Below are 21351 nucleotides of genomic sequence, written 5' to 3'. Positions count from 1 at the left end.
AGTACATCTGTGAAACCCACTTTATTCACAATATGTGTTACATTTTCAAATAATTTCAATAAATTGGTTAAATGTGACTTTCCTTACAAAAAACCAAGCCAAATATGCCTGATTACCTTGAATCTTTCGCCGTTCCCTGTGATAATATCTGCAAGAATATCTATATTCTTCTCGGTGATACATGTTAAGCTAACTTGCCTGTAGTAGCCTGTTTTCTGTCTCCCTCCCTTTTTGAATAAAGGAGTTAAATTTACTGTTTTCTACACTAACGTAACATTCCTCAAATATAGGAAATTTTGGAAAATTAGAACCAATGCATCAATATCTTTGTAGCCACTTTTTAAAGTTTCTAGGATGAAGTTTATCAGGAGCCTAACACTTGTCAACTCGATTCCAACAAGTTGTTTGTTGCCCTTGTGATTGTAATTTTCAAGGTTCATTTCCTGAATTCAAACTGTTTCCAGAGACCTTGGGAGTGCAGGTTCATAACTCCTTGAAAGTCGAATCGCAGGTAGATAGGATAGTGAAGGCGGTATTTGGTATGCTTTCCTTTATTGGTCAGAGTATTGCGTACAGGAGTTGGAAGGTCATGCTGCGGCTGTACAGGACATTGGTTAGGCCACTGTTGGAATATTGCGTGCAATTCTGATCTCCTCCCTATTGGAAAGATGTTGTGAAACTATAAAGGGTTCAGAAAAGATTTACAAGGATGTTGCCAGGGTTGGAGGATTTGAGCTACAGGGAGAGGCTGAACAAGCTGGGGCTGTTTTCCCTGGAGCGTCGGAGGCTGAGAGGTGATGTGGTTCTGTTCGCCGAGCTGGGAATTTGTGTTTCAGATGTTTCGTCCCCTGTCTAGGTGACATCCTCAGTGCTTGGGAGCCTCCTGTGAAGCGCTTCTGTGAAGCGCTTCTGTGATGTTTCCTCTGGCATTGATAGTGGTTTGTCTCTGCCGCTTCCAGTTGTCAGTTCCAGCTGTCCGCTGCAGTGGTCGGTATATTGGGTCCAGGTCGATGTGTTTGTTGACAGAATCTGTGGATGAGTGCCATGCCTCTAGGAATTCCCTGGCTGTTCTCTGTTTGGCTTGTCCTATAATAAGATTTCCTTATTCCTGATGAAGGGCTTATGACCGAAACGTCGAATTTCCTGTTCCTTGGATGCTGCCTGACCTGCTGCACTTTTCCAGCAACACATTTTCAGCTCTTGTCCTAGTGTTGTCCCAGTCGAACTCATGTTGGTTGTCATCTGCGTGTGTGGCTACTAAGGATAGCTGGTCATGTCGTTTCGTGGCTAGTTGGTGCAAGAACTGCACAAAACACTACATAGGACAAACAGGAAGACAGCTAATGATCCGCATCCATGAACACCAACAGCCAGGGAATTCCTAGAGGCATGGCACTCATCCACAGATTCTATCAACAAACACATTGACCTGTTCAATTCTATTACTAGTTATCTAAATTCACTTCCTATAGGACCAACATTTGCTGTATTAACTACCTCCTTTAACGATCTACAGTAACTCTTAACATCTGGTTTTATATTTATAGCTAGCTTTCTCTCAAGATCAAACACATGACCCATGACGTACATCCAGAACCTTCCTAAATCCATGGGAAGTCTGTGACCTTTGATAGAAGTGCCTGGGATGTTCAAACTTCCTGGGTAATTCCTTTCCTCCCAGAACCTTGCAAGTTGGAATTGGAGAATTTGGACCGTTCCAATTTACTTACATAGAACATTACAGCACAGTACAGGCCCTCCAACCCTCGATGTTGCACTGACTTGTGGAACCAATCTGAAGCCTATCTATCCTACACTTTTCCATTTTCATCCATATGTTTATCCAATGACCATTAAACGCCCTTAATGTTGGCGAGTCTACTACTGTTGCAGGCAGGGTGTTCCACGTCCTACTACTCTGAGTACCTCTGTCAGAAACTACCTCTGACATCTGTCCTATATCTATCACCATTCAATTTAAAGCTATGTTTCCTCATGTTCACCATCCAAGGAAAAAGGCTGTCACTGTCCACCCCACTGATTATCTTACCTGGATAGCTACCCAGAATTGGTATATAGAGAAACAAAAATCAGATTAACTCCTCCATAAATACATAATGGACACTCCAATCCCTCACACTCACTGAATTTTCCCTCAAGCCCCTCATTAAACCCCTGATTCCCAAAACCCTGAACAAATCTATTTTCCCACATTATTATTAATTCTATCCTGAATAATTCTTTCCAGTTTGCTCATCACCAAAGTTAAACTGACTGGTCAGTAATTGCTGGGCAGACTTTTACACATTCTGCAGTTCTACTCTCATCCAGTCTCAGGAACTTACCAATTGTAAGCCCTGACAGCTTACCCAATACCTCCTCATCATTAATTTGAAGTCATTCTAGTCACTGAGTTTCCTCTTCTGTCACTACATCTTGGGCAGCATCAGCCTCCTGGTAAAGATAGATGTAAATTATCCATTTAACCTCTTAGCTCTGCCTCCTGCCTCCACTGGTAAAGCCCCTTTTTACTCCCTAACCAGCCTTACTTCTCCTTTTACTCTCAATGTGCTGATGAAAGATTATTTGGTGGTGTACAGATTACTCTGAGCAATGTAATTCCACCCTTAGCTCCAGTCAAATCAATTCTCTCCATTATCCAACTAAAACATCCTTCTTGCAAGGCCCTCCTTAACCTAAAATCACCATCCTCCTCCTTTGTTTACCTTCCAGTTCTATCTTTCTGAATATCTCATATCCAGGACTATATTACACCCAATCCTTTCTTGGGCCAGGTCTCCGTTATTGCTAATATAGAGGAACCTCGATTATCCGGCATTCAATTATCCGAATATCGGATTATCTGACAAGATCGCAAACTCACAATGCTTAGCTAAACTTTGTTATCCAGCATCCGATTATCCGGAATTGGATTATCCGGAATTCGATTAACCGAATGAAATACTCCACGCCCGTGTCCTTCGGATAATTGAGGTCCCTCTGTAGTCCCAGTCTGTGCTTATAACTTCTCAGTCCACACATTCACCCAATGCTGCACAAAACTGATTTCAACCTCACTATCTTCTTTCCAAGATTGACTCTGCTGATGAATTTACTGGTCTCTATCTGAGCATTCTCTGCTTCTCCCTGTATCTCATGTACCCTAGTACCACTATCCAAAATTCCCTTCTGGCTCACATACTCAAGTCAGTTTAAACCTTCCCCGACATGTTTTGGCTCCGTGATTGATATTTTTCAGCAAATCTGCTCAAAGGACATTAAAAATTTGAAACAAAAATGGGAAGAGTCAAAAATCGACCAGTCAAATAAAACATGCAACAAACAGAAAGGGGAACTGGCAAAACATTGGTGTAAGTGCTGTAACACAGACCAAAATGTAACCTCTCCATAACACATGGTGAAGTTATAAGAGAGCTAAAGGAAACAGCAGTTGCTCAACAAATATTGCACTTCAACATTCAAAGGACTGTATGAAGTAAGTAGAGACATGTGGATAGCAATGACATGGACTGATTATAAGGTTATGTCTCCATGTCCTGGGAGCTGTAGGCTATACAAATATTATCTGTACAAGTACTATCGATGCTAACTTTTCTCTCACTATAATGTCCCACCCATCAGAAGGCTTTTGATATGGTCTCGCCCAAGAGTTTGGTCAAGAGTATGAGCGCGCATTTGAAAACAAAGACCAGGACTAGATCATTCAGCCTTAAGCTTGCTACAATAAATCAAAGGACCACAAGGTTTTCAGATACAGCAAAACTTTGGCATTCAGGTCATCAGATCTGCTCCATGACTCAATCATGGCTCATGTATCTCCTGCCTTCTTCCTGTAACAGTTGATGCCATAACTAATCAAGAATCTAATCTGTCTCGGTTAAATACATTCAACGACTTGACCTCTACAGCCCCCTGCAGCAACATGTTTCACAGACTCACCATCCTCTGGCTGAAGAAATTCTTCCTTATCTCAGTTCTATAGGATTATCCCTTCACTCTGATGCTGTGCCTTTGGGTCCTAGTCTCTCCTATGAGTGGAAACATCTTCTCCACGTCCACTCTATCCAGGCCTCTCCGTATTCGGTGAGTTTCAACGAGAGTGCTCCTCATCCTTCTGAACTCCATCAAGTACAGACCCAGAGTCCTCAGCCTTCTGATGTAAAATAAATTCCTGCACTTTGCTTCTATATTACTAACTAGCTCACATTCATTTTTCATCTTTTCCCCTTTTTTTAAAATTTAAAGACTTCTCAATCCTCTGGCTTCTCAATGGTCTTCACTAGATTGTATGCTTTCCCTTTTATGATGGCCCAGCCATAGTTGCCTCATCCTCCCCTTGAGGGGGTTATGTCTTCCTTGGGATGAATTACCTCAGAAACTCTTGCCATTGCTGCTCCACCATCTTCCCTGCTCGGTTCCCCAACCAATCGACTCTGGCCAGATCCTCCCTCAAGACTTTGTAGTTACCTTTACTCATCTGTAATACCATTACATCTGATTACATCTTATCCCTGTCAAACTGCAGGGTGAATTCTGGCTTACTATGGTCACTGTCTGCCTCCATTACCTTCAGCTCCTTCATCAAGACAAGGTTCCCCATGGTCGACTGGTTAGCAAGGTTATATCACATGGAATAGAGGGAGAACTAGCCATTTGGATACAGAACTGGTTCAAAGGTAGAAGACAGAGGGTGGAGGTGGAGGGTTGTTTTTCAGACTGGAGGCCTGTGACCAGTGGCGTGCCATAAGGATCGGTGCTGGGTCCACTGCTTTTTGTCATTTATATAAATTATCTGGATGTGAACATAGGAGTATAGTTAATAAGTTTGCAGATGACACCAAAATTGGAAGCGTAGTGGACAGAGAAGAAGATTACCTCAATGGGTCAATCGGCCAAAGAGTGGCAGATGGAGTTTAATTTATATAAATATGAGGTGCTGCATTTTATAGTCATAGAGATGTACAGCATGGAAACAGACCCTTCGGTCCAACCTGTCTATGCCGACCAGATATCCCAACCCAATCTAGTCCCACCTGCCAGCACCCGGCCCATATCCTTCCAAACCCTTCCTATTCATATACCCATCCAAATGCCTCTTAAATGTTGCAATTGTACCAGCCTCTACCACATCCAACCCTCTGCGTGAAAAAGTTGCCCTGTAGGATGCTTTTATATCTTTCCCCTTTCACCCGAAACCTATGCCCTCTAGTTCTGGACTCCCTGACCCCAGGGAAAAGACTTTGTCTATTTATCCTATCCATGCCCCTCATAATTTTGTAAACCTCTATAAGGTCACCCCTCAGCCTCTGACACTCCAAGGAAAACAGCCCCAGCCTGTTCAGCCTCTCCCTGTAGCTCAGATCCTCCAATCCTGACAACATCCTTGTAAATCTTTTCTGAACCCTTTCAAGTTTCACAACATCCTTCTGATAGGAAGGAGACCAGAATTGCATGTAACACTCCAACAGTGGCCTAACCGATGTCTTTGTCAGCCCCAACATGACCTCCCAACTCCTGTACTCAATATTCTGACCAATAAAGGAAAGCATACCAAGTGCCGCCTTCACTATCCTATTGATCCGGCACTCTACTTTCAAGGAGCTATGAACCTGCACTCCAAGGTCTCTTTGTTCAGCAACACTCCCTAGGACCTTACCATTAAGTGTATAGGTCCTGCTAAGATTTGCTTTCCCCAGAGCAAGACTTATATACTTAATAGTAAGGTCCTGGGGAGTGTTGCTGAACAAAGAGACCTTGGAGTGCAGATTCATAGTTCTTTGAAAGTAGAGTTCCAGATCAATAGGATAGTGAAGGCGGCATTTGGTATGCTTGCCTTTATTGATCAGTGCAATGAGTATAGGAGTTGGAAGGTCATGTTGCCACTGTACAGGACGTTGGTTAGGCCATTATTGGAATACACGGTTGAAGAGTGTGGTGCTGGAATAGCACAACTGGTCAGGCAGCATCTGAAGAGCTGGAGAATACTGTGCACAAATCTGGTCTCCCTGCATTTGGAAGGATGTTGTGAAACTTGAAAGGATTCAGAAAAGATTTACAAACAACCTCCCTGTGTCTGCGTGGGTTTCCTCCGGGTACTCTGGTTTCCTCCCACAGTCCAAAGATATGCAGGTCAGGTGAATTGGCCATGCTAAATTGCCCATAGTGTTAGGGGCATTAGTCAGAGGGAAATGGGTCTGGATGGGTTACTCTTCGGAGGGTCGGTGTGGACTGGTTAGGCCGAAGGGCCTGTTTCCACACTGTAGGGGATCTAATCTAATCTAAAACATATTGCCAGGGTTGGAGGACATGCCCTTATGGGAGAGGCTGAACAGGCTGGGGCTGTTTTCCCTGGAGCATCAGAAGCTGAGGGGTGACCTTATAGAGGTTTAGAAAATCACGAGGGGCATGGATAGGATAAACAGCCAAAGTCTTTTCTCAGAGTGGGGGAGCCCAAAACTAGAGGCCATAGATTTAAGGTGAGAGGGGAAAAGATTTAAAAAGGATCTAAGGGGCAACTTTTTCACAGAGGATGTGGGTGTATGGAGTGAGGTGCCAGAGAAAGTGTGGGAGGCTGGTACAAATACAACATTTCAAAGGCATCTGGATGGTTGTATGAATAGGAAGGGTTTCGAGGGATATGGGCCAAGTGCTGGCTCGATTTACTGAGGATGCCAGGTTGGAATGGACGATTTGGACCGAAGGGTCTGTTTCCATGTTTCTCTAGGACTCTAAGTCTGCCTCACTGCACAACACCAAATCCAGAATTGCTGTTCCAACAGATTTAAGAACAGCATTCCCCCACTGTTCTCAGATTTATAAACAGACCGCTTAGACATTCGAGTTGATCTTTCTCTGCACCTTCTCTGTCGATGTAACACTATATTCTGCATTCTGTTCTATTACCCTGAGTAAGGTAAGAATTGTCCATTTAGCATGCAAAACATTATTTTTCACTGCATCTCAGTACTTGATAATAATAAATCAAATCAAAAATCCCTAATGGATTCTACCTAAAGCTCCTCCGAAACAAACCATTCCATAGACATTTCATGAATTCCTTTATTTGGGATCTGCTACCAGCCTGGTTTTCCCAAACCACCTGCATATTGAAGTCCCCATGATGATTGTAATAGTGCATTCCTTCCAAGCCTTTTCTACCTCCTGATTTATTTTCTCTCCCACGTATAGAATTCCTACAGTGTGGAAACAGGCCTTTTGGCCCAACGAGTCCATACCGACCCTCCAAAGAGTAACCCACCCAGACCCATTCCCCTACCCTATATTAACCCCTGACTAATTTACCTAACTTACACATCTCTGAACACTAGGGGCAAGTCAGCATGGTAAAAACAATGACTGCAGATGCTGGAAACCAGATTCTGGATCAGTGGTGCTGGAAGAGCACAGCAGGTCAGGCAGCATCCAAGGAGCAGTGAAATCGATGTTTCGGGCAAAAGCCCTTCATCAGGAATACCTTCCATCTCTACATCACTTTTTGCTATTAACTTCATTTCATTTCTCATTAACAGGGAAACCCACCCCCTCTCCCTGTCCTTTCAATAGGACATGTATCCTTGGATATTTAGTTCCCAGCCCTGATCCTCTTGCAGCCACGTCTCTGTGATGTCCACATTGTACCTGCCAATTTCAATGGGTGTTCCCAGCTCATTTACCATGTTTTGTATACTTCATGCATCCTCAGTCCTGCACTGACTGCTCCCCTTCCCACAACTGTCCCCATATCTGCTGTGCCTGAAAACAGATTCCGGACCCTTTCCATACTTTCTGACCCAATACTTGTTCTGGGAATTTTAGTAACCTCTACTGAGCCATCCACTCTTTTAAAATTTCCATAAGTTTCCTTGCAACTGAACCCCCCCCCACCACCCACCCCCACTCCACACACACACCCTATCCACAGCCTAGATATGCAATTCGCCAGGACCTGGGTCCCAGCGCTCATCAGGTGGAGCCTGCCCCCATCAGAACAGCTCTCTCCTTCCCCAGTCCTGGGGCCCATGATCCACCCGCTGCTCCTACACCAATCGTTGAGCCACACCTCTTTAACCTGGTTGGCCCTGCACCAATTTGCTCGTGCCTTAGGTGTTAATCCGGAGAGTATCAACTTTTTGGATCAGCTTTTCAAATTTAGCTCCTAGCTGCTCATATTCCCTCAGCAGAACCTCTTTCTACCTCCATCGTTGGGACCTACAGGGACCACCACAACTGGATCTCAGCCCTCCCATTCCAAGTTCCTTTGCAGGCCAGATGAGCTATCCTGAACTCAGGCACAAGGCAGGCAACACAACCTTCGGGACTTTTGATACCAGCCACAGAGAACAGTGTCTATCCCGCTGACTATACTGTCTCTGATTACAACTATATTTCTCTCTTCTCCCGGCTGTTAATGGCTCTCTGTACCACCCAGGATGACAGCAAGAATCTCAACCCTGTTAAGACAAGCTCAAGGGCTGAGGATCCTTCAGCACTACCTCCTGGATCCCTCCATCTGCCTCGCTCACAGTCACACCCTCCTGTCCCTGACCACTGACTGAATTCAAGGTCGCTAATCTCAGGGGTGTGACTGCCATCTGAAACACAACATTCAGGTAACTCTCCCCCTCCTTGACATGTCACACTGTCTGATGCTCAGACTCCAGCTCATCAATTCTGATCCGGGGTTCCTCACGCAACCAAACAAACGTAGTCACTATGAATCACAATGATGTTCACCAGCTCCCAAATCATACAGATGCAACACATCATCACACCCAGCATCTCTGTTTTATTTACTTTGCTCTTAATTTGTTCGTTTTAAAAAGATTCCTACAGTCTTTTGTTTTTAACGAGTAAAATATTTCTCCTATTTTCCTTCAATCTGAAATTAACTGTGACATTGAACTCTCCTTCTGTCACCTTCGCTTCTGTGGCCATTTCTTTGGCTAAGAGACCTCTCCCCACCCCACAGACCCTTTCAGCCACCTCTAACATTCATCCTCCACCTGACTCCTCTCTCTCGCCTTTTACCTGCACTCGACCTGTTCATCGACAACTGCTGACTTAACATTGGCTGCCTCAGTTTCGCTGACCCCCCCCACAACCATTCCAACCTACTTCTCTATGAACTGACTGCACTCCGTGCTCTCAGATCTAACCCGGATGTGGTCATCAAGCCTGCCAATAAGGGTGGAGCTGTTGTGGTATGGCACACTGACCTCTACATTGCAGATTCTCTCAGATACCTCCAACTATTGCCCCCTGGACCGTGACCCCACCGTGGAACATCAGGCGACCGTGTCCATAACGGTCACTAACTCATTTCCTCTGGTGATCTCCTGCTGACTGCCTCCAAGCTGATAGTCTCCTAACGCCGCACCAATCCCTTCTAACTCCTTCCAAAAATCCACCAACTGCACTGCCTGGGCAGACCCATTGTCTCGGACTACAGCTGCCCTAAAGAACGCATCTCTCCCTACGTTGACTGTTTTGCTTCTCCCCCTGTCCAGTCCCTTCCCATTTACATCCACCATTCCTCTAAAGCTTCATGTCAGCTTCGGAATGTCCAGTTTGCAGCCAACAGCCACCTCCTCTTGACCATGGCAGTGCAATCCCTTCACACATCAACTCCCCCAACCAGGATGGACTCAGGGCTGCCCGCGTCTTCCTGGAACAAAGGCCTGAACTGTCCCCATCGATCAGCATCCCCCTCTGCCTGGCTGAGCTCAGCTTCACTTTAAACAAGTTCTCCTTCAGCTCCTCTCACTTTCTTCAGGTCAGTGAGGTCACCAGGGGCATCCACATAGACCCTAGTGATGCCTCTTTGTGGGGTATGTGTAACATCCCTTGTTCCAGTCCTATTCCAGCCCCTACCCACGACTCTTTCTCAGGTATATCAACGACATCATCGGTGCTGCTTCCCTCTCTCATCTGGAATTGGAAAAGTTTATCAGTTTAGCTTCCAATTTCCACCCTACTTCAGAACTGATGGCAGCTAGGAAAAAGTTGTTTTTTTATGCAGAATATTGGGCGAGAAAGGGGGTAAGGTGGTAGAGACAGAGCCCAATGGGGGAGAAGAACAGGAAGACAGACAAAAAAGTGGATAATGGTCAGCCCGGATGAATGAATAGCTGTTAATGAGGACTATATGTGGCTAACAATGGGTTATGTTTATTAGCAGACCATATGATAACAAGGCCTAGAGTACGGGGTGAGGTAAAGGCATAGCAGGAGGTGCCGCAAGTCCTAAAAGTATTGAACTCAAAACTGAGTCCAGAAGGCTGCAAAGTTCCCAAGTGGAAAATAATTTGCTGTCCTTCCAGCTTGGGCTGAGCAGCAAGCCTGAGACAGAGATATTGGCCTTGGAACACAGCGGTGTGTTCAAGTAGAAGGCAACTAGAAGCCTAGTGTCTTCTTTTTGCCGACGGAATGTAGGTGTTCTGTGATGCGGTCACCCAGTCTACACTTCGTTTCCCCCAATGTAGAGGAGATCACACTCAGCAGCCAATACAGTAGACCAAATCGAGTGAAGTGAAGGTAAAACGCTGCTTCACCTGGAAGGTGTGTGTGAGGAGGGAGGAGGTAAATGGGCAGGTGTTACACTGTCTGCGGTGATGAGGGGAGGTCCTGTTGGGGGAGGGGAAGGTGGGGAGGAGGGTTGGGAGTGAAGGAGGGGTGGACTAGGGTGCCCCAGAGGGAACGGTCTCAGTGGAAGGCTGAGAAGGGAGGGGAGGAGAAGGTGTGTCTGGAAGAGGCATCAGAAATAGCAGCTGATCCTTTGGATGTGGATACTGGGGTGATGGTAGGTGAGGACAAGGGGAACCCCAATCACTGTTACAGGAGGGAGGGGGGGGGGGGGGGAGGTGAGGGGGTGTGACGATGTGTAGTCAAGATAACTGCGGGAGTCAATGGTTTTTGTGGTGAGTATTGGTGGCTAGCCTATCCCCAGTCAAAGAAACAGAGATGCCTAGGAAGGGAGGAGTCAGAGATAGACTCCTTAAGACGAGACTATAATTTAAGGAGAATTTGTCAAGACTGGGCCTGGATACAACAGAAATTCAGATCCACAGTTCCTTTGAGAAGGTGGGGGTGAGCTGCCTTCTTGAACCGCTGCAGTCCATGTGCTGTGGGTAGACTCACAATGCCCTTAGGAAGGGAATTCCAGGATTCTGACCCAGCGACACTGAAGGAACAGCGATATATTTCCAAGTCAGGATGGTGAGGAGCTTGAAAGGGAACTTGCAGGGGGTTGGTGTTCTCATGTATCTAACGTACTTGCCCTTCTAGATGGAAATGGTTGAGGGTTTGGAAGGTACTGTCAGGGAAGAAGTGATGATTTTCTGCAGTGCATCTTCTAGATAGCACACACTGCTGCTATTGAGCGTCAGTGGTGGAGGGAGTGGATGTGGTGCCTATAATGCGGACAGCTTTGTCCTGGATGGTATAAAACTTGAGTTTTGTTGGGGCTACACCCATCCAGGCAAGTGGGCAATATTCCAACACACCTGTGACTTGCGCCTTGTCGATGATGGACAGGCTTCGAGGAGTCAGGAAGTGAGTTACTGTAGTATTCCTAGCTTCTGACCAGCTCTTCTAACTACAGTATTTATACAGCGAGTCCAGTTCAGTACCTGGTCAATGGCAATCCCCAGAATAGTGGGGAGTTCAGTGATGGCAACAGCATTGAATGTCAAGGAACAATGATCAGATTGTTTCTTACTGGAGATGGTCTTTGCCTGGCATTTGTGTGGCATGAATGTTACTTGCCATTTGTTAGACCAATCCAGTTCATGCTGCATTTGGACATGGACTGCTTCCATACCTGAGGAGTCACGAATGATTCGAAATATTGTGTAATCATCGGCGATCAACCCCACTTCTGCCATTATAACGGTGGGAAGGTCATTGATGAAACAGCTGAAGATGGTTGGGCCGAGGACACTACCCTGAGGAACTCCTGGAGCTGAGATGACTGACCACCGACCATAACCATCTTCCTGTGTGTCAGGTATGACTCCAACCGTCAGTGTTTGCCTCCTGATACCTACTGATTCCAGTTTTGCTAGCTCTCTTTAATGCCACACTCGGTCGAATGTCGCTTTCATGCCATTCTCACCTTACCTTTGAGATTCAGCATTTTTTAATCCATGATGGAACCAAAGCTGTTTAAGAAGGGAGTGAGGAAAAAGGCACAAAATTATAGGTTGGTAGCCTGACTATGGTCGTAAGATTTTTAGAGGCAATTATTAAGGACAAAATTGCAGACAGCTTGGAAGAACATGGTAAAACAGGACTGAGACAGCATGGATTCATTAAAGGGGAGGAGTTGCCTGACAAATCTGTTGGAATTCCTTGAGCAAGTTGAACAAAGGAGATCAAGTGGATGTGATCCATTTGGATTTCCAATCAAGATACTTCACAGGAAGCCAAGTAAAATAAGAGCCCATGGTGTCAGGGGCAAAGTATTGGCATGGAGAGAGGACTGGCTGACTGGCAGAAGGCAGAGAGGTGGGGTAAAGGGGACTTTTTCAGGATGGCAGTTGGTGGAGTTCTGTAGGAGTCAGTGTTGGGGCCACAACTATTCCCATTATATATTAACAACTTGGATGACAGAACGAAGAGCCTTGTTGCTAAGGTTGTAGATGACACAAAGATAGGCGACGGCACTATAGCGTTGAAGCAGCAGAGAGGCTGCAGAAGGAGACTGGGCAAAGAGGTGGCAGATGGAATTCAATGTGGGAAAGTGAGAGATTATGCATTTTGGGAGGAAGAAAAGAGGTGTAAGTGATTTTCTAAATAGGGAAAGACTTCAGAAGTCTGATACATAATGGGAGTTGAGAGACCCAATTCAGGATTCTCAAGGATAATGTGCAGGCTTCGTTGGCAGTTAGGAAGGCAAATACAATTTTAGCATGAATTTCAAGACAGCGAGAATATAAGAGCAGAGATGTGCTGCTGAAGCTAGATAAGGCTCTAGTCAGACCACATTTGGAATATTGACAGCATTTTTGAGCCCCGTATCTCAGGAAGGACGTGCTGGTTTTGGAAGGGGGTCCAGAGGAAGTTTACAAGAATGACCCGCAGGATGAAGGGCTTGTCAAATGGAGGAGCAGTTGAGGAATCTGGTTCTGTAATCGATGGAGATTGGGAGGATGAGAGGGGGATCGGACTGAAGCTTCCAGAATACGGAGAGGTCTGAATAGAGTGGCCGTGGAGAAAATGTTTTCACCAGTCGGAGAGACTAGGACCCATGGGCGCAGCCTCAGAGTGAAGGGACAACCCTTTAGAATGGAGAGAAGAAGGAATTTCTTCAGCCGGGGGGAACAGATTGCCACAAAGGGCTGTGGAGGTCACGTTATTGAGTATTTAATTCTGCTCTTATATCTTATGTCCTTGTGGTTCAGTGACTCTGATGGAACCCAAACTCGGAGCCAATGGAGAGGTTGTTATTAACCAGGTGCTGCTTGGTAGCAATTGGCTGAGTCAGATTTGTCCCGCCTTTTGGCGGTTGTGTGTGTCTAGTGGCTGTCAATGACTTGACAGGAACATTCACTCAGTGTTATGAAGTGCGAAAGAAAATAAATAGTTTGCATTTATTGAGGACCTCTCAGATGTCCTAAATTCCTTTTCAGGCAATGACAACATTCATTCTTTGAATGTGCTTAAGATATGAACTAGGAGCTGGACTAGGCCATGCAGACTCTCCAACGTTCATTAAGATCTTGGCTGGTCTGATCGTAATCTCCAATCCACATTCCTGACTACCTCTGGTTACCGTTCACCCATTTGCTTAACAGGAGCTGAGTGACCTTGGTAAAATCCAAACTGGGTGTCAGCGAGCAGGTTATTGCTGAGCAGGTGCTGCTAGACAAGAATGACCCGCAGGATGAAGGGCTTGTCAAATGGAGGAGCAATTGAGGAATCTGGTTCTGTAATCGATGGAGATTGGGAGGATGAGAGGGGGATCTGACTGAAGCTTCCAGAATACGGAGCGGTCTGAATAGAGTGGACGTGGGGAAAATGTTTCCACCAGTCGAAGAGACTAGGACCCATTACTTCCAACGCGCGCCTTCCATCACTTTACTAATGATCCAGAGTGGATTGATGGGGCAGTAATTGTTCGGTTGTGTGTGTACAGGTCAGACCCAGGCAATTTTTCACATTGTTGGATAGATGCCAATGTGGCAACTGTATTGGAACAGTAAGGGTGCAAGTTCTGGAGCACAAGCCTTGAGTACAATTTCAAGACTGTTGTCAGGATCCATAGCCTTTGCAGTATCCAGTGCTTCTAACCTGATATCATATGGAGTGAATCGAATTGGCTGAATACATTTCTTTAACACTGGAGTCTACTGGAGGCCAAATTGAATCATATACTCAGTATTTCTTGCTGAAGATTGCTGCAAATGCTTCAGCTTTCTCTTTTGCACACGTGCTGGCCTCTTCCATCACGGAGGATGGGAATATTTGTGGAGCCGTCTCCTCCAGTGCAGTTGTTTAATTGCCCATCACCATTCACAACTGAATCTGGCAGGATTGCAGAGTTGAGATCTGATCTGCTGCTGTGGGAGTGAGCTTAGCTCTGTCGATCACTTGCTGCATGGTCTGTAAGTAGTCCTTTTTGATAATTTCACCGGGTTGACCTGAGTTTTAGGTATGCCTGATGCTGCTCCTAGCATTCCTTCTTGCATTCTCCATTGAACCAGGGCTAATCCCTTGGCTTGATGGAAATGGTTGAGTAGGGGATATGCTGGGCCATGAGGTTACCGATTGTGCTGGAGTACAGTCCTGCTGTTATTGGTGGCCCACAGCGCCTCATGGATGCCCAGTCTTTTTTAGATTAGATTAGATTAGATTACTTACAGTGTGGAAACAGGCCCTTCGGCCCAACAAGTCCACACCGACCCGCCGAAGCGCAACCCACCCATACCCATTACCTAACACTACGGGCAATTTAGCATGGCCAATTCACCTGACCCGCACATCTTTGGACTGTGAGAGGAAACCGGAGCACCCGGAGGAAACCCACGCAGACACGGGGAGAACGTGCAAACTCCACACAGTCAGTCGCCTGAGGCGGGAATTGAACCCGGGTCTCAGGCGCTGTGAGGCAGCAGTGCTAACCACTGTGCCACCGTGCCGCCCACAATGCCACTGTGCCGCCCACAATGCCACCGTGCCGTCCACTAGCTCTGTTCCTAGTCTGTCCCATTTAGCACAGTAATTGTGCCACACAACACAATGAAGATTATTCTCAATGAAGACATGACTTCACCTCCACAAGGACAGTGCTGTGGTCTCTCTTATCCATACTGTCATGGACAAAAGCATCTGCAGCCAGCAGATTGGTAAGAATTAGAACAAGTATGTTTTCCCTCTTGTTGGTTTCCTCACCATCTGCTGGTGACCCAGTCTGGCAGCCATCTCCTTTAAGACCGGACCACCTTGGTCAGTAATACTGCTTGGTGTTGGACATTGAAACCCCCCTGAGTACATTCTGTACCCTTGTCACCCTCAGTGCTTTCTCTAAGTGTTGTTCAACATGGAGGATTACCGACTCATCAGCTGAGGGAGGATGATACTTGGTAATCAGCAGGAGGTTTCCTTGCCCATGTTTAACCTGAAGCCACAAGACGTGGTGGGGTCCATAGTCAATGTCCACAACTCCCAAAGCAACTCCCTCCCGAAGGCACACAACCTTGCTGCCACCTCTGCTGGGTCGGTCCTGCGGATGGGTAGGACATACCCGGGGTGGTGATGGTGGTGCCTGGGACACTGTAAGGTATGATTCTGTAAGTATGACTATGTCAGGCTGTTGCTTGACTAGTCTATGGAAGAGCTCTCCAATTTTGGTCGCAGTTACCAGCTGTTAATGAGGAGGACTTTGCAGAGTCGACAGGGCAGTTATCATTTCCGAGATACTGTATGAGCTCAAACCTGATAGAGAGGAGGAATTAGGAAGGCTATCTTTAGTCAGAGTGATAAGACATCAGGACCAGATGAGATGCATCCACGGAAGAAAATAAATATCAAAATTGTAGAGCTGCTGGCCATAATCTTCCAACTCTGCTCAGACTGAGGGTTAGTGCCAGAGGACTGGTGAACTGCAAAAGTTACATTCTTGTTAAAAAGAGTGGAAACAAAAGCCCAAAGATTGGCTGAATTTAACCGTATCACTCAGCAAATGGAGAGAAACCAAGAAGGATTCCCTGAGTAATTCATGGGGTCTGGAGTGAATGCTGAGGACTCCCACAACAGCTCCCTCCAGATTGTATACCACTGTTGTGCCCCTCTGCTGAGTTTGGCAGAGAGGGGACTAACCCTGATGAATTTAACCTCAGTAAATGGAAATATTTTCAAAATGATAATTTGGGACAAAATTAACAGTCACTTGGACCAATATGCATTGATTTGGTAAAGTCAACATGAATATGTTCAGGACAAATCATTGACTTGATTAAGTTGTTTTGACAATCGGACAGTGTGTGCTGGAGAAGGCCAGGATCTCGGGCACATACCTATTCTTGTCCAAAACGTCCTGGTCCCTTCTAGATGCAGGTTGTACCATTTGAAACCTTTCAGGTATAAGTCTGTTTGCCACATTTAATCCTCGAAGTGACCCAACAATAGAACTCCAATACAAATCTAAGATATTCCCTACTCTAATGGGGAGTTCCCAAATTTATCAGGAACTTCATAATTTAGAGAACAGGAAAGCACATCCCTCTCATGTTTTATATTATAGAAGCTCACAGTACCAAAGGTAGCCATTCAGCTACTCGTACCTGTTCTGACTCTTGGAAAGAACTCTCCAATTAGTCCCAATATCTTTGTCCTTTCCCCGTAGCCCTGTAAATATTTCCTTCAAGTATTTATCCATTTCCATTTTGGAAGTTACTATTTAATCTGTTTCAAGCCCTTTCTGGCACCGTGTTCCATATCAAAAATACTTCTACCTCAGTATCAATGTTAAATATCCCCTTAATTCTCCCTGCTCTTAAGAAAAATAATCCCAGCTTCTCCAGATGAACTGAAGTCCTTCATCCCTGGTATTGATTTTTCACAGGTGGCAGGAGAGCAGTAGATAAAGCACAGAATGGTCTCGGCTTTATTAACAGGGACATAGAGTGTGAGAGTGAGGAGGTGGTGTTGAACTTGCGTAAGACACTTATCAGACCTCCAGTGAAGTACGGTGTACATTTGTGGGTGCCACTTTATCAGAATGCATTGAAGAGAGAGTGCGGATGTGATTTACAAATTGGACCCAGAGATGAGAAACTTCAGTGAGGAGGAGAGACTGAGGTAGTTTAGAGAATTCACTTTGGAAAGAAGGCAGCTGACAGAAGATTTGATAGAGGTTTTCAAAACCATGAACTGACTGGATACATTAGATAGAGTCAAGCTATTCCCACTACTCAGAAAACAAACGAGAGACTATAGATTCAAAGTGAAGTGTAAAAGAAGCAAGTGTGCTGGGAGAAAAACCACCTTTTCACCCAAGGAGTGGTTAGGATGTGGAGGAGACAGGTTCAATCCAAGCATTCGAGAAGAATGTTGGCCTTCATTGCTCAGACCTTTGAGTGTAGAGTTGGGATAGATGAAAGTGAGGACTGCAGATGCTGGAGATCAGAGTCGAGATCAGAGTGGTGCTGGAAAAGCACAGCAGGTCAGGCAGCATCTGAGGAGCAGGAAAACCAACGTTTCGGGCAAAAGCCCTTCATCAGGAATGAGGCTGAGTGTCTCTGGGGTGGACAGCTCTCTCCTGAGGAAGGGCTTTTGCTCGAAACGTTGATTCTTCTGTTCTTATAGAGTTGGGATGTTATGTTGAGGTTATATAGGACGTTGGTGAGGCCTCTTTTGGGGTACCGTGTCCAGTTCTGGTTCCCTGTAATCAGAAGAGTATTATTAAGCTTCAGAAGAGATTTACCAGACCTGGATGGGAATGGAAGGCTGGGTTCTAGGGAGAGGTTTGCTAAGCTTTCTTCACTGGAGTGTAGGAGGTTGAGAGTTGACCTTATAGAGGTTTATGAAATCATGAGAGGTGAATGGCGAGTGTCTTTTCCTTATGGTGGGGAAATTTCAAGACTAAGGGGCATATTTTAAAGGCAAGAGGAGAAAGATTTTAAAAAGACGTGAGAGGCCGTTTTTTCTTAAACACAGAGAAAGAGTGGTTTGTGTATGGAATGAACTTCTAGAGGAAATGATGATATGCATACAGTTACAACATTTCAAAGACATTTAGATAAGCACATGTACAGGAAACGTTTGGAGGGATATGAGCCAAGTGCAGGCAGGAGGGACTAGTTTATTGTGGTCAGCATGGACTGGTTGGACAGAGAGGTCCATTTTCAAGCTGTAGGACTCTAGGATTCCAAGAAGATAAGTTGGATAGAAATAGTGTGTAGCAATATGGGGAAAATGCAGGAGATTGGTAGCAGTCACTAGAAACTGTGATGGTACAATGGGCCCCAATACAATTTTGTGAACTCCTCCCAGATCTCGATGTTCCTCCTAACACCTCCAGCTAGATCTTTATCAGGGATTGCTAGAAATGTAGCACAGGTTACCTCCGTTATCACTTCCAGCCCAGAGCTGTCCGAGATCTTGACACACAACTAATTCGGAATCCCTGACGTTAGTCTCTCTATCACTGGCGACCCTTCCAGTCTTTCAGACACTACCTCAAGTCTACCTCTTTAACCACATTTTTGGTCATGGTCATACTTGGTTTTAGAATCGCTGCTGTGAACAATCTTGGCACGTTTCATTATATTAAAGGCACTATGAAACAATAAGTTGTTTTTTTTAGTTTTGTATTCTACACCTCTATTTATAAAAACCCGAATCCTCAATGTTGTAATAGGATTCCTTCAGAGCTGTTTTGCAGCCCGTTTACAGCAATTCTACCAAGTAAAATTTCACTTCCCTCGGTTTAAACTTGTGTAATTATTACATCATAACACAACAATGCCACAACGCTCAGAACACACATTTCACACAATTTACCAGAAATAAGCAACCTCTGACTACATGTTATTCATATTCCTTGTGGGATAGTGTAGGGCCAAACAGCATCATCTCAGAATAAGGGGTTCTCCACTTACAGACGGAGATGAGGAGGCATTTCGTCTCTCACAGGGGAGTGAATCTGTGGAATTCTTTCCCACAGAGGGCTGTCGAGGCTGGGGCATCGAGTATACTCAAGGCTGAGGCAGACAGGTTTTTAAATTAGGAAGGGGAAATCGAGGGCGATAGGGAAAAGGCAGGAAAATGGAAGTGGGGATTCTCAATATACCGGCCACTGCAGCGGACAGCTGGAACTGACAACTGGAAGCGGCAGACTCAAACCACTACAAATGCCGGAGGAAAGATCACAGAAATGCTTCACAGGAGGCTCCCAAGCACTGAGGATGTCACCTAGAAAGGGGATGAAACGTTTGCAGCAAAAACTCCCAGCTCGGCGAACAGAATCACAACAATGAGCACCCGAGCTACAAATCTTCTCCCAAACTTTGAGTGGAAGTGGTGATTCTCAGATTAGTCATTGAACAGTAGAGCGTACCTGATGGCCTGGATGGTCTACTTCTGCTTATGAAAAGGTGGGGGGGTGGGATTGAGTCAGAAATTCTTGAAACATTAAGCAGCATTTAGATATTTACTTGCACTGTCATAGTCTCCACAGCCACGGGCCATGTGCTGGAAAATGGGAGTGCTGTAGCCAGATCGTTGCTGACCAGTACAGATTCAATGGAGCAAATGGCCTGATGCAGTTTGAGGGAGTCCAGCAATGGAAAAGATGCCGTTTTACAGATGCGGCATTAACCCAACGGCACGTTTAAGGGATTGTAAGACATCCACCAACATTCTCCTCAGTGAGGACTGGAGTTCTTCCCAGTGTCCTGGCTCTTCAAGATTTATCCTTTCCTAAACTTGATTGGGTCACGTCATACTGCTGCATGAGAACCTACTGTGCATTATTTAGCTGCTAGTTCCTGTACTGAAACATTAAACTTCTGAACACCAAGATGTGCTAACATCATAAACATATATTAGAAATGCAAGTGTTGGGGAGTCAAATACACAAACCTCCAAACAATTTATTTCTAACGTATCTCATCCATTGCCTTCTAATGCAGTTCCAGAGGAACTGGAGAACACTGAACACTTACAAACCCAGACGTTAAGATTGTTTAGAGTGAAGGACAGCCTTCAGTTCAACCTGAACACCAGGAGGTAGATCTGGCAGCAGCAATAACAGTGAACTATTATTCGCTGTTACAGAGGAAGTCAGAGAACTGTTCACACAGAAAGCACACACACCATTAAATGTGGAAATCAAAGCTGCTGCCTGCGTTCCTTTGATCCTCCACAAAATAATCTTCACCAGTTCCTCACAGGGAGACTCAATGTTGACACCTGTCCTCAACTGCTTCGTACCCAGACTGTTGGAAAAGACTTGGGTTGCTTTATTCAAACTTTTAACAAAGTTTTTCCCACCTTTTCTTTTCATAGAATGGGAGTCTCAGTGGCAAGGCCAGCCTTTGTTGTCTATCCCTAATTGCCCCCCTTGAACTGAGTGACTTGCACGGCCATTCCAGACAGCAGGTAAGAGTCAACCACATTACTGCCAGTCTGGAGTCACAGGTAGGCCAGACCGGGTAAGGATGACAGATTTCTTTCCTTAAAGGACATGAGTAAAAAATGAGGTCTGCAGATGCTGGAGATCACAGCTGCAAATGTGTTGCTGGTCAAAGCACAGCAGGTTAGGCAGCATCTCAGGAATAGAGAATTCGACGTTTCGAGCATAAGCCCTTCATCAGGAATAAGAGAGAGAGAGCCAAGCCGGCTGAGATAAAAGGTAGGGAGGAGGGACTAGGGGGAGGGGCGATGGAGGTGGGATAGGTGGAAGGAGGTCAAGGTGAGGGTGATAGGCCGGAGTGGGGTGGGGGCGGAGAGGTCAGGAAGAGGATTGCAGGTTAGGAGGGCGGTGCTGAGTTGAGGGAACCGACTGAGATAGGGTGGGGGGAGGGGAAATGAGGAAGCTGGAGAAATCTGAATTCATACCTTGTGGTTGGAGGGTTCCCAGGCGGAAGATGAGGCGCTCCTCCTCCAGCCGTCGTGTAGTTGTGTTCTGCCAGTGGAGGAGTCCAAGGACCTGCATGTCCTCGGTGGAGTGGGAGGGGGAGTTAAAGTGTTGAGCCACGGGGTGATTGGGTTGGTTGGAATCACCCCGTGGCTCCAACCAACCCAATCACCCCGTGGCTCAACACTTTAACTCCCCCTCCCACTCCACCGAGGACATGCAGGTCCTTGGACTCCTCCACCGGCAGAACA

The 21351-nt window shown here is 45.7% G+C and overlaps 1 protein-coding gene across 3 annotated transcripts in view; it reads right to left on the bottom strand.

Moving 5' to 3' along the window:
• Nucleotides 1-21351, bottom strand: part of osbpl1a (oxysterol binding protein-like 1A) — a 217741-nt gene that overhangs the window by 194451 nt on the left and 1939 nt on the right. The gene's annotated exons all lie outside the window — the stretch shown is intronic.

Source organism: Hemiscyllium ocellatum, chromosome 4 (genome assembly GCF_020745735.1).
Source record: "Hemiscyllium ocellatum isolate sHemOce1 chromosome 4, sHemOce1.pat.X.cur, whole genome shotgun sequence".
Lineage (NCBI taxonomy): Eukaryota > Metazoa > Chordata > Chondrichthyes > Orectolobiformes > Hemiscylliidae > Hemiscyllium > Hemiscyllium ocellatum.
This window is presented reverse-complemented; position numbering and strand designations above follow the sequence as displayed.